The sequence below is a fragment of the Aquarana catesbeiana genome, linkage group LG06 (assembly GCF_042186555.1).
Source record: "Aquarana catesbeiana isolate 2022-GZ linkage group LG06, ASM4218655v1, whole genome shotgun sequence".
Taxonomy (NCBI): domain Eukaryota; kingdom Metazoa; phylum Chordata; class Amphibia; order Anura; family Ranidae; genus Aquarana; species Aquarana catesbeiana.
Window position 1 is genome coordinate 151065463 of NC_133329.1, and position 14290 is coordinate 151079752.

General features: G+C 49.8%; 1 protein-coding gene across 3 annotated transcripts in view; it reads right to left on the bottom strand.

Annotated features, from left to right (window-relative positions):
* LDAF1 (lipid droplet assembly factor 1) overlaps positions 1 to 8154 on the bottom strand; it is a 241716-nt gene extending 233562 nt beyond the window's left edge. Inside the window, exons 1-2 of one of the 3 annotated variants that reach the window (XM_073591056.1) lie at positions 7998 to 8129; positions 7253 to 7481 (exon numbers count right to left, since the gene is read on the bottom strand). The gene's annotated coding sequence lies outside the window, so the exon portion shown is untranslated. Of the gene's footprint in view, positions 1 to 7252; positions 7482 to 7997 lie in introns of all 3 variants that reach the window. The other 2 variants (XM_073591055.1, XM_073591057.1) reach the window with 2 other exon arrangements.
* Positions 8155 to 14290: the final 6136 nt, after the last annotated feature.

Below are 14290 nucleotides of genomic sequence, written 5' to 3' on the forward strand. Positions count from 1 at the left end.
GTCCAGCGAGGCCAAGACATTGCCTTCCACATGCCGGTAGAGAGCCTGATTCACCTTCCATGAGAAATAGTGGCGTTTGGGAACCTGCCACTGAGGAACCGCACATTCCACAAACTCATGGAAGGGGGCAGAGTCTACCAACTGAGAGGACTGAAGGTATAGTGGGGTTGGAGATCCCAGCTGATGAGGAGCAAGGAGAGGTCCTCTTTGTTCTTTGGTGTGGGTCTTTTAGGTACGCTTGGCAACTAACTGCATGACAAGTCAACATATGTCTGGTCAAGCATGTGGTGCCCAAGTGGGTGATGTTTTGGCCACGCGGGATACACTTGAGACATATGTTGCAAATAGCAGCAGTGGGATCTGATGCACTCGTCTCAAAAAAAGGCCCATACCAAAGAAGTTTTGGAATAACGCGCAGAGACAGCAGCGCCCTGCACATGCGGAGCTCTGCGGTGTGATGCAGTCAGTGTGCTGCCCTTAAGCTAGCCCCTGGAGGGCATCCTGCCTCGTTGGAGATGTGCCTCCTGCTCCTCCTCCTCTCTCCTATCAGGCACCCATGTGGAGTTAGTGACCTCATCATCCCCTCCCTCCTCATCACTTGAGCAAAGCTGGTAGTATGCTGCACCTGGGGGAACATGACTGCCAGATTTCTGTCCTTCTTGAGCACCCCCTCTCTCTGGGCTCGTTACTGCCTTCCTCCAGCTGGGTACCATCATCGTAGCCTTCAAAACGCTGGGCATCCTCCTGGAGCATGTACCCAACACTGTGGTCAAACAGTTCGGGGGACTCCTCAGGAGGACATGGTGGGGCTAGGGAAGGAGTGACTGATGCCATTGAGCCGAGGGAAGAGGCCGTGTTGGCAGCTGCTTTGCCAGAAAAAGTACCCTGAGCCTGGGTGAGAGAGGATGAGGAGGATGGAGGACGGCTTGGTCATCCACTCTACCAAGTCTTCCACATGTTGCGGCTCAACACGGCCAGCTGCCGAAAAAAAGAATAAGGTGTCCCACGGCCACGTGCTGATGAGGATGCACCGTCTCCACGACCAGCACTGTTGCCTCTAGACACAGAGCCTGCTTGCCCTCTTTTATTGGCTTGTAACTGTCTGCCTCTCCTTGTTGGCCTTCCAGACATACTAATGGCCTGCAGTGAGATGTAGCTGCACAAAGCTGGGATGTGTGTGTGTGTGTGTATGTATATATATATATATATATATATATATATATATACCCCGATACTGCAGCTAGCAGAATCAACTGCCTGCCTGTAGTATTATTAGTATGAGAACACCAGCAATTGTCTTCAGGTGGCTTTAGGTGCACGCTGTGCAGAGGACACAGTACACTAACTGTAAATACTGTAGCTGTCTGCCTGTGGTATTAATAGGATCAGAACAGCAGCAATTTAGGTGCACACTGTGCAGAGGACGCAGTACACTAACTGTAAATACTGCAGTTGCCTGCGGTACTAATAGGATCAGAAGAACACCACCAATTTTCTTCGGGTAGCTTTAGGTGCACACTGTGCAGAGGACACAGTACACTAACTGTAAATACTGCAGCTGCCTGCCTGTGGTACTAATAGGATCAGAAGAACACCACCAATTTTCTATAGGTAGCTTTAGGTGCACACTGTGCAGAGGATGCACTACACTAACTGTAAATACTGCAGCTGCCTGCCTGTGGTATTAATAGGATCAGAACAACAGCAATTGTCTTCAGGTAGCTTTAAATACACCTGCCTGTAGGAAGAGAATAACAGGAACGGATCTAGCTAAACTGAATATATATATATATATATATATATATATATATATATATATATATATATATATATATATATATATATATATATATATATATATATATATATATTATACCAATTACGGCTCTCTGTACAGACGGCGCTGTGATTGGCCAAGCATGCCGGTCATAGTGCATGCTTGGCCAATCATCAGCCAGCAATGCACTGCTATGCTGCAGTGAATTATGGGCCGTGACGCACAACTCGAATTTGGCCCGAACGGCCCATAACGGTCGAACATGGGTTGGACTCGAACTCGAAGCTCCCTACTGGTGACTCACATGACCAAGGAGGTAAGGAGGAATGAATTGCTGAAAGCGAACAGTTTTCACAGCCTGCTCTGTGTCCCACAGCTGTCCCCTGGAAGCTCCACATGTCAGCCACTCTCAGCTTAAAAAAAAAGATGGCTGTACTTTGGGACACTCTGCGCTTGCATGCGCACGGTCCCGTGTCCACAACAAATTTTCATGTGCGGACATCCACAAAAGACAACAAGAAAGCTACTCTTTCCAGCAGTCAACCCAACACTCCCCCCTACGGTCACCGCTACACAGGTGTCCAGCCTTTAGCTAGATTAGGTAAATAAGGGGGATTTAGCTTACCCGTCCAGGCGCAGGGCAACCTTAGAAACTAAGAGCCCAATCTTCACCCACCACAGTGGGTTCCTGTCAACTGAGGATCTTCAAAGACTGGGTAACCTTTTCATGTTTTAGGGTCCATTCCCTTGGACCTGTACAGCACCCTGCAGGAATGCCTTAGCTCTGTGCTGTCCAGGATTCTACTACGCAGGGTCCAGCGTGCAGAGATCGCATTACAGGCAAATCCTCGCAGGATCCTTGCGTCTTCTTTACGAGGCTCAGGTACCATTTATCCTAGCATACAGTATCTCACAAAAGTGAGTACACCCCTCACATTTTTGTAAATATTTTATCTTTTCATGTGACAAAACTGAAGAAATTATACTTTACTACAATGTCAATTAGTAAGTGTACAACTTGTACAATAGTGTAAATTTGCTGTCCCCTCAAAATAACAACACACAGCCATTAATGTCTAAACCACTGGCAACAAAAGTGAGTACACCCCTAACTGAAAATGTCCAAATTCGGCCCAAAGTGTTAATATTTTGCATGGCCACCATTATTTTCCAGCACTGCCTTAACCCTCTTGGGCATGGAGCTCACCAGAGTTTCAAAGGTTGCCACTGGAGTCCTCTTTTACTCCTTCTCACGACATCACAGAGCTGGTGGATGTTAGAGACCTTGCGCTCCCTCACCTTCCATTTGAGGATGCCCCACAGATGCTCAATAGGGTTTAAATCTGGAGACATGCTTGGCCAGTCCATCACCTTTACCGTCATCTTCTTTAGCAAGGCAGTGTACTCACTTTTGTTGCCAGCAGTTTAGATATTAATGGGTGTGTGTTGAGTTATTTTGAGGGGATAACAAATTTACACTGTTATGCAAGCTGTACACTCACTACTTTACATTGATGCAAAGTGTAATTTCTTCAGTTTTGTCACAAGAAAAGATCTAATAAAATATTTACAAAAATGTAAAGAGTGTACTCACTTTTGTGAGATACTGTATAAGCCTGTTTCAAATGGATCCGATCGTCAATCCCTTGATTCATTTTAAAATCATGCTGGGACTTCAAGACCTAGAGCTCGAGAGAGCTCAAACAAACGTGTCCATCCACCTTGCAGACACTGGTAAAAAAAACTGAAGTACTTCCTGTATTGGAAGGGTTAGACAGAGGATCACTTTGGTCTACCAGTGTCCATTCACCTGGAGATTAAGTATAACCCAGTAAGGAATAGCCTCAGCCTCGGTTCACACTGGGACGACTTGTCAGGCGACCTAGGTCGCCTGACAAGTAGCGTCCCGTTCAGTACAATGGAACCGTTCTAATCGGAGCGACGCAAGTCGCTCCGACTTAGAAAAAGGTTCCTGTACGACTTTGGGGGCGACTTGGGGCGGCTTGCATAGACTTCTATACAGAAGTCGTTTTGCAAGTCGCCCCGGCAGTCGTGTGCAGGTCGCCTCGGTGAGGCGACCTGCAAGTCGTGCCGCCTCTGGTGTGAACTGAGGCTCACTCTGTTTCCCGTGATGTATGATAAAAAAAGGCTGTTTGATCCTGTCTTCTCTGATGCTCCCCTTCTTCCACAGTCCCCAATCCATCTCCTGATAGCACAGAGCTTTGGGAGCAGTTTGCACATGCACAGTTTGGTGTGTATTGCTAGAGATTTTTTTTTTTTTTTTGGGATGGTACCTAATCGGACACCTCTGAATCTGGGGCACGCGCCGCCAGCAGCCTGCTCCAATTCTACACAGCAGGAGCTGATTGGCAGGTATGGTGGACTCAATGTCCGCTGGCACCCATCAATGCTTCTACTGAGCAAGCAGAATGGCAGCAGTCTGCCTAAGTAAACAAGGCAGATTGCCTCTCTGCAAGTACAGAAGGCATGGATCACGCGTTTCTGTTAGGCTCGATTCACATCTATGCATGTTGCTTTTGAGCATTTCTGCAGTGTTTTTTTGCGGTGCTTGCCGCGTTTTTTGAACAGCGTTTTTACAGCGTCAAAAACGCTGTAAAAACGCTGTACTTGCATTTTTGATGCTGGTCCATTGAATTCTATTACATGCAAAACGCTGCCTTTTGCATGAAAAAAAAAAAAGTCCCTGACCCTTTCCAAAAACGCAGAGGCACAAAAATGCATTGATGTGAACAGGTTCCATAGGAACCCATGTTACAAAATTCCCATGCATTTCTGCAAAATGCATCAAAAAATGCATTAGTGTGAATGGAGCCTAAAGCAGGAGTGGATCCATGCCTTCCATTAGTAAAAGCACCCCCCCCACAGTACACTGAATCACAGGCTAGGCACACAGATAACCTTTTGAGCATCCCTGGTGTTAACCCCTTTCTAGCCAGTGTCATTAGTACAGTGGCAGTGCATATTTTTTAGCACTAATCGCTGTATTAGTGTCGCTGGTTCCCACAAAAGGTGTCAGTGAACAATCGTCAGTCCGCCGGAATAGCGCAGTTCAGCTATAAGTCTCTGATCGCCACCATTACTAGTAAAAAATAAATAAAATTATTCCATAGTTTGTAGACGCTATAACTTTTGCGCAAACCAATCAATATACAATTATTGGGATTTTTTTTTACCAAAAATATGTAGCAGAATACATATTGGCCTAAATTAATAAACATTTTAAAGAAAAATCGAATTTCTTCATTGGATGTGTTTTATAGCAGAAAGTAAAAAAATAGTTTTTTTTTTTGTCAGTCATTTTATGTTTATAGCGCAAAAAAAAATAAAAAAATCGCAGAGGTGATCAAATACCACCATTTGTGGGAAAAAGGGGGCAAACATATTTGGGTACAGTGTTGCACGACCGAGCAAATGTCAGTTAAAGTAACACAAATAATGGCCTGGTCATGAAGGTGGGGGGGGGGGTAAATCTTCTGGAGGTCAAGTGGTTAGTGAATACAAGGTGTTCTTCGATCAGATGGAGGGGGAGGGGTGATGTCACGATCTCCACCTCATTCAATAAAATAATGGCTTGTATCCCTTGGGGGAGAAAAAAAAAAAAAAAACACACACACCACACAGGGAGTTCTGTCAATGGCAACAGTGCCAGGCAAGTGATCTACTGTGGTCAGTTTGCAGGGTGGAGGCTACTCAGCACAGGACCTGGAAGACCGCTGCTATCACTGTGGTAGCACCAACTGCTACAGTAAAACTGTCAGCTTCTCCAACGTACCCTCATGTATACTAGGGCTGCCACCCCATCCCTTTAAACCTGAACACATATGAATTACACAGGTTCTGAGGCTAATTTAATGCAGATAAAGCACCAATTGAGTTCTATTACCACCTTAATCAGCCACAGATCCTGTGTAATTAATATGTGTTCGGTTTTAAAGGGATGAGGTGGCAACCTTAATGTATACATGCTCACCTTAGTCCTAGCTGGGCCAATGTAAGGCCTCATTCATAAGGGGCAATGTGATCCGTGCCCCATGAAGGGCCATGTTTTACTAGCACAGGGATGTACAGATGTGGTGTGCATAGGGTTGCCACCTCATCCCTTTAAACCTGAACACATATGAATTATACAGGTTCTTGGGATAACTGAATGCAGATAAGGCACCGAGTTTAATTACCACCTTAATCAGCCACAGAACCTGTGTAATTAATATATGTTCCGTTTTAAAGGGATGAGGTGGCAACCCTAGTTGTGTATCCCCATGCCGGAAGTCCAATAGCTTTCTATTGTACACAGTAGCTGCATAGACACAGCCACTGTTCTCAACAGACATCCCAACTTGAAAAAAATTATTTCAGGGAGGTGGCGATTCGCACCCGCAAACTTAATAATTGATTTTTTTTTACATTTTAATTTGTTTTTAATTTTTTTTTTCCCAATGCTTTTTTAAAAGCTGTCTCAGCACTAAAAAGATGAATGAACAGGAGACAGAGGCTCTCACAGTTTACGCTGCTCAGTAATCACAGGAGCGATCTTGCTCACCGTTCCTATTACTAGTTCCCCACACAGCTGGCGGGAGAGGAGGGAAGACGGTTGCGAGAGACGAGGGGACACGGAGGGGGATGGGGGGAGGAGTACACAGGGAAGCTGGGGATGATCGGTGCGCAGCAGGAGGGACAGCCACTGCACCGATCATTCCCCGGAGGTGCTTGCGGTATGCGGGAGCCACCGCAGAACCCGCACCTTCTGGGAGACTTGAGATGTCTGTCTCAAATGTGACATCCGCAGTCAGACACGCACCTGCAGAGATGTCACATTGGAAGCTAGCCCTCTATGGTACTGCCTGCATCCCTGTGCCAGTAAAGCATGGCCCTGCACGGGGCACAGGTCAAATGAACAAGGCTTAAGGGACAGTTCACACTGCTGCGATGCGGGAACCCTGCAAGTCCTGTGCGAGTTTAATGCAAATTCAGCCATATGATCTTTATGGCTGAAATTGCATCGCACAGAGATCGCATGCGATTTTCACTGCCGTGCGATAGAGCTGCACGATTCTGGGAAAAATGAGAATCGTGATTCTTTTGCTTAGACTAAAGATCACGATTCTTTAAAATGGTTAATTTAAAAAAGAAAAATCAGCTGTAGACGGCGCATGCGCAATCAACACATTTTGGGTTAATAAGTTTATACCAATCTATTCCTTACATCTGTAAAGGTAGATGTCAAGTCACTGTGTTTTATTGTACATAATTTTTTTTTTACCATGTCACATTATAGGATGGTTTATGCCTTTAAGCACTTTAGTCTAATCAGTGGAGTTTAGCATCCGCCAACTGTTGCACTTTACAGTCACCTATCCACCGTTATATACAAAGGGCCTGAGCAATCACTCCTTAGCCTAAGGTAGCACCACCACAACCCATATTCCTTTTAAATATGTCATTGCTTTGTATTACCTAAAGCCTGCTTCTGTGTAGTGTGAATGCAACGTCGGAAAGTGTGCACACTGTGCAGTGTTTCCCGGCCGGGGTCTCTCCGACTAAGCGAAAGCGTGGTTCCGCCCACACCCAGGCATCCACCGCGGCTCATCACTCTTTGCTCTGACGACTGACGTCATTTCCGATATCGGTGCCATCAGCGCCGCTTGCGTTCCACGCTGGCTTCGCCTCCGGTCCAGGCTACATCCTAAAAAAAAAAAAATTGCGGTGATCCAGGCTGGAGATCGCGCAGGTGGGGGCGAATCGTGATTCTATATACGATTAATCGTACTATGCGAATCGCATCCAATCTCTGACATCGCACCAGTGTGAACCGGCCCTTAATGTGCAAAAAAGGAAAATCCGGGAATCAGCTTTAACATATTAGACATGATAACCCAATGAAGCCTGAAAGGATGATTCTGTAAACACTGACATGTTGAATTGATTTTTTTACCAAATGTTAGACTTGGAGCACCTGCGGCAAACAATATACATGTATAGATTACCGTAATTCCTAACTAAACCTTATTAAGATAAGCATATTGTAGAGCTTATCATAATCCTAAATGTATATTGCTATGCCAGCACACATAGTAGAACGCCTAGCAGCTATGACAAAATCTTCAGCATATATCCTGCACAGAGACCGTATACAAGCAGCAGACAGTAACAAGCAATGAACAGTTTGCTCCAGTTCTCTGAGCTGCCTTTCTATTCTTACCTCTCAGCACTGACAGTCAGATCCCTCCATATTCATTAGCACATCAGAGCAAGCTGCATTTCCTACTCACTCCCCGCCCTGTACTCCTAGTCACACAAGACCAGCCTTCAGTCTACAAAGGGAACTCCTTACAGGGCCTGCCCTATCAGTCCTCCTTCTTTGTTTATTTGGCTTTGCTCACTTTCCTTCCATCGCCTATGCAGGCACATGCTGTTATTAAAGTCATTGCCAACGCCTCTATTTATATGCATGTTAAATAATATGAAAATGACTTAGCAGTCTATTGATAAAATGTATTTGCACTCACATGCCCTTGAACATTTTAAAGCGAGGGGGGAAAGAAAAGCTAAAAACGTAATCTCCTTCTCACCCAGAGAATTAGAAGTTGGAGAGTTGTACTGCTTCCCCCACAAATATGCCCAACTTACAAAGTGTAGGGCAGTGGTCATCAAACCTGTCCTCAGGGCCTGTAACAGGCCAGGTTTGCAAGATAACTGAAATACATCACAGGTGATATCATTTGCTGCTCACTGATTGTAGTATTCTAGTCTGCATCTCCCCAATGTAATACATAAAACCTGGCCTGTTAGTGGGCCCTGAGGACAGGGTTGATGACCACTGGTGTAGGGAACAATTGATTTCACCCCGTATCAGACTGCCAGTCATGGAAACAAAAGTCCTACAGCCCATGGGTCAGCTCTATAATTTGTGCTGAAGTTAAAAGCAGGCTAGATGTCATAATAAATGCATATTTCAAAATGTATTTCAAACTCAATACATAGTTGCCAACTGTACTGGATTTCCCGGGACATTCCCGGGACTTACACTCCATTCACGAATTTTTTGTGTCCCGGTAAATGTCCCGAAAAATCCGGTTTTTGATTTTTGCCGTCGCCGCTAGAGGTCTGCGGCCGGTGGAGACATTGTCTCCGCCGGCCGCCATCTTGAAGAAGCTTGAAGACGGCTGGGGGGGGGCTAGACGGAGCTCCTCTGACGCCGCCCACCCTCTGCCCCGCCTCACTCCGCCCACCCTCCGCTCCGCCCCGCCTCACTCCGCCCACCCTCCGCCCACCCTCCGCCCCGCCTCACTCCGCCTACCCCCGCCCCGCTGCCAGGGAAAGGGGCGGGGGTTTTGCCATCCATGCGGAATTCGAAAAGACCGGCGGACTCTGAGGTAGGGGAGGGGGGGCGCACGCCGCTGTGGGAATTTGTAGGGGGGGCTCCACTGGGGGACACCTGATGTGAGGGGGGCTCCACTGGGGGACACCTGATGTGAGGGAGGGCTCCACTGGGGGACACCTGATGTGAGGGGGGGCTCCATTGGGGGACACCTGATGTGAGGGGGGGCTCCACTGGGGGACACCTGATGTGAGGGGGGCTCCACTGGGGGACTCCTGATGTGAGGGGGGCTCTGCCGGGGACTCCTGATGTGAGGGGGGGCTCTGCCGGGGACACCTGATGTGAGGGGGGGCTCCACTGGGGGACTCTTGATGTGAGGGGGGGCTCCGCCAGGGACACCTGATGTGTGGGGGGGGGCTCCGCCAGGGACACCTGATGTGTGGGGGGGGGCTCCGCCAGGGACACCTGATGTGAGGGGGGGCTCCGCCAGGGACACCTGATGTGTGGGGGGGCTCCGCCAGGGACACCTGATGTGAGGGGGGGCTCCGCCAGGGACACCTGATGTGAGGGGGGGCTCCGCCAGGGACACCTGATGTGAGGGGGGGCTCCGCCAGGGAGACCTGATGTGAGGGGGGCTCCGCCAGGGACACCTGATGTGAGGGGGGGCTCCACTGGGGGACACCTGATGCGAGGGGGGGCTCCGTCGGGGACACCTGATGCGAGGGGGGGCTCCGTCGGGGACACCTGATGCGAGGAGGGGCTCCGTCGGGGACACCTGATGTGAGGGGGAGCTCCGCCAGGGACACCTGATGTGAGGGGGGGCTCCACTGGGGGACACCTGATGCGAGGGGGGGCTCCGTCGGGGACACCTGATGCGAGGGGGGGCTCCGTCGGGGACACCTGATGCGAGGAGGGGCTCCGTCGGGGACACCTGATGTGAGGGGGAGCTCCGCCAGGGACACCTGATGTGAGGGGGGGCTCCACTGGGGGACACCTGATGTGAGGGGGGGCTCCGCCAGGGACACCTGATGTGAGGGGGGGCTCCGCCAGGGACACCTGATGTGAGGGGGAGCTCCGCCAGGGACACCTGATGTGAGGGGGGGCTCCACTGGGGGACACCTGATGCGAGGGGGGGCTCCGCCGGGAACACCTGATGCGAGGGGGGGCTCCGTCGGGGACACCTGGTGTGAGGGGGAGCTCCACCAGGGACACCTGATGTGAGGGGGGGCTCCACTGGGGGACACCTGATGTGAGGGGGGCTCCACTGGGGGACACCTGATGTGAGGGGGGGCTCCGCCGGGGACACCTGATGCGAGGGGGGGCTCCGTCGGGGACACCTGATGCGAGGGGGGGCTCTGCCGGGGACACCTGATGCGAGGGGGGGCTCTGCCGGGGACACCTGATGCGAGGGGGGGGCTCTGCCGGGGACACCTGATGCGAGGGGGGGCTCTGCTGGGGACACCTGATGTGAGGACGGACTCTGCCGGGGGCAGGCGACGTGGCTAGTGACACGCTCAGGGCTCCCACTGATTCTGCATTATGGTGAGTTGAATGATTTAATTTTATATTACAATGTAATAATAGAAATACTGCACTTCAATCATCCTGACACAATAACAATCATGGTGCCGGGATGATTGAAGTGCTAACACCAGGTGTTTGGAGTATCTTTATCTGCTGATTGTTAAACTTTCTAGAATACACATATTTTTATTGTGTAGGATCTGGGGCTGCTGTCCCGTCATTTCCCTCTCCCCCTCTCCCCCTTTCCCTCTCCCCCTTTCCCTCTCCCCCTTTCCCTCTCCCCCTTTCCCTCTCCCCCTTTCCCTCTCCCCCTTTCCCTCTCCCCCTCTCCCTCTCTCCCTCTCCCCCTTTCCCTCTCTCCCTCTCCCCCTTTCCCTCTCCCCCTTTCCCTCTCCCCCTTTCCCTCTCCATCCCTCATTCATCTCAGACTCTAACCACACCCTCTTGAGCCACGCCCATTTAAGCCACGCCCACTATGACGCGTAAACCACGCCCATTTTTCGCCGCGGCACGCTTCGCGCGTCGCACTTACTGTTTTTACTAAGCCACGCCTACAAACGAATGCCCCGCCCCCTAATTATTGTACGGCTCCGCCTACAGCCACAAAAGTGTCCCACATTTTTTTTTTACAATGTTGGCAACTATGTCAATAAAGAACTATGTATATAAAACTGGGCATGCTAGGCAGTCAGTAGCTGAGCTGCAGGCAGTAGTGATGCAAATGTCATACATAATCATGAACCCGACAAAATCAAATATTATTTCTTATACAAAATCAATCAGTCCCTTTATTTTTGTAAGGCCTCGTTCACACAGGGTGATTACATCTATGACAATGCAGAGCTGTGTTTACCCGCATGGGGATGCATGGGTGTTTTGTGCATCCCCATGTGGGCAGCCACAATTATGTCTATTGGGACACCGCGGCTGCACATATACAGCTCCTGTATCCCAAAATGAAAGCCGTGTGGGTGCATGTCCTGGATGTGCTGGGACCGTGCAGCTACACCTGCATGGATGTCACATGAGGACCAACGGCTGGGTTTGTGCAGCCACTGCGTCCCAATAGATATCTAAGGCCCCTTTCACACTTGTGAAACTTGTCCTGCGACTTGGGACTGCAAAGTCGCGTGACAAGTCGTACCTCATGATTTCCAAAGGGGACCATTCATATCTGTGCGACTTCAAGTCGAACCAACTTCAAAGTAGTCCCTGTACTACTTTGGTCCGACTTTGATGCAAGTTACAAGGCATTCCCTGAAATTGCGGCAAAATCACAGCTGTAAAATCGCTACAAAATTGCGCAGTAGTGTGAAAGGGGCCTAAGAGACTGCCCGAATGGGGATGCTTGGAACACCTGTGCATTCTTGTGCCAGTAAAGCATGGCCCTGTATGGTGCACAGATGTAATCAGCCTGTGTGAACAAGGCCTAATAGACTTCTAATTGAGTTTAAGTAGGTCCAGGGTTGGATATCTCTCTCTAATAGCAGATAACCATTGGATGTGCAGATACATGAGAACAGAGTTGTCTACTCTCAGCCTGTCATTGCTTTGTACAGGCTGAGGATGTAAGAAGGTGCTTCCAAGGGGTTCTCTGTGTTATGTGTTTTAATATGTTTTAAAGTGCTACTAAACCCAGCACCCTGCATTCACTATATCTGGTTTCCCACAGTACACATGGAACATGGAAATGCAAATATTTTAGTAAATACAAACTGCTAAGTAAGAAGACTGGCCGCAGGCTAGCCTGTATTTGTAGGGGGGAGTCTGAGGGTCATTTATCCCTTCTCCTATGTCTGATCCTGCGTCGGCTCGTATTCAGGGTTGCTGGGTTTCAGCCGACGTGCGTCATTTACGGGTTACAGGCATAGTTGCCAACTCTACCGGATTTCCCGGGACTTACATTCCATTCCCGAATTTTTGGTGTCCCGGGAAATGTCCCGAGAAATCCGGTTCTCGATTTTCGCCGCAGCCGCCGCTAGAGATCTGTGGCCGGCGGAGACATTGCCGCCATCTTAAAGAAGCTCAGGAAGACGGCTGGGGGGGCTAGACGGAGCTCCTCCGTCGCCCCGCTGCAGAGTCTGTTATGGAAAGGGGCGGGGGTTCTAGCCATTCGGTATTCGACAAGACACCGGCGGACACACTAGGGCACCTCTGAGGTAGGGGAGGGGGGGCGCGCCGCACGGCTGTGGGAATTTGTAAGGGGGGCTCCACTGGGGACACACCTGATGTAAGGGGGGCTCCACTGGGGACACACCTGATGTAAGGCGGGCTCCACTGGGGACACCTGATGTGAGGGGGGCTCCACTGGGGACACTGCTGGGGACACCTGATGTGAGGGGGGGCTCTGCCGGGGACACCTGATGTGAGGGGGGGCTCTGCCGGGGACACCTGATGTGAGGGGGAGCTCCGCCGGGGACACCTGATGTGATGCATTATGGTGAGTTGAATGATTTCATTTTATATTACAATGTAATAATAGAAATAATGCACTTCAATGATCCTGACACCATAACAACCATGGTGCCGGGATGAATGAAGTGCTAACACCAGGTGTTTGGAGTATCTTTATCTGCTGATTGTTAAACTTTCTAGAATACACATATTTTTATTGTGTAGGATCTGGGGCTGCTGTCCCGTCATTCCCCTCTCCTCCTCTCCCTCTCCATCCCTCATTCATCTCAGACTCTAACCACACCCTCTTGAGCCACGCCCATTTAAGCCGTGCCCACTATGTCACGTAAACCACGCCCATTTTTCGCATTTTTTCTTACAATGTTGGCAACTATGGTTACAGTGCGTCCGCTTCACTTCCGGTTTCGTGTTCAGCAGAGTGGCAGCAAGGTCGGCTGCAGGAGGCTCGTGTCTCATTCACCTCATCACGGTTCTAGTGCAGGTGGGACACACCTACAGGGGCCACCCACATCGGAGGCCAGCATGCCATCTTTTCCAGTGTTCATTCGGGGCAGGTAAAGGGGGCAGTCAGTCGGGCTGTGATCGCAGGCAGAGGGTTGGAAGAGGGTTCTCGTTCGAGTTTCACTCCACGCCAGGCATCATCGGGGGGGGGGGGGCAGCTTCTCCTACCTGGCCACTTCTCCCGGTGCTCATGTTAAGACTTCATCAGCCCGCGTGCTTCTCTCACCCACCCACGGCTTCTGGTGCCCATGTAAGGTGTCATGGGGGAGGCCTGGAAGTAATATCTGTCCTACACTGTAGTGACCCTAGAAACCTCTCATGACTCTACAAGTCCTGGCAACACTGCTGCCCCCCATCTGCAGCACAGCAGCAGGATATTACTGAAACTATCACTCTTCCATCTCTGGTTTAACACTACAGCATACCTGGGGATTTCTCTGTCTACTGTCCTGGCTGAGCTTTCCTCATTCTGTTAGTATTGCTGTATAATTTCCATATTCACTTCCAGGAACTTAGCAGTCATTATATGCAAGTGCTATAACCCATAGCAATAAATAAAGGGAAGTAAGGTACAATGATTAATTCACGGGGGAGGGGGTGCTGACCAACAGGTTCATCGGCCAGCACTTTGTGAGGTCTGATGCTGCATGTCTCCCTGCAAGCTTCCAGGGGCGGGGCGGGACATCGCTGTGGGCAGTACCATGAAGGGGGGAGGGGCTGGTGGGTAGGTTAGC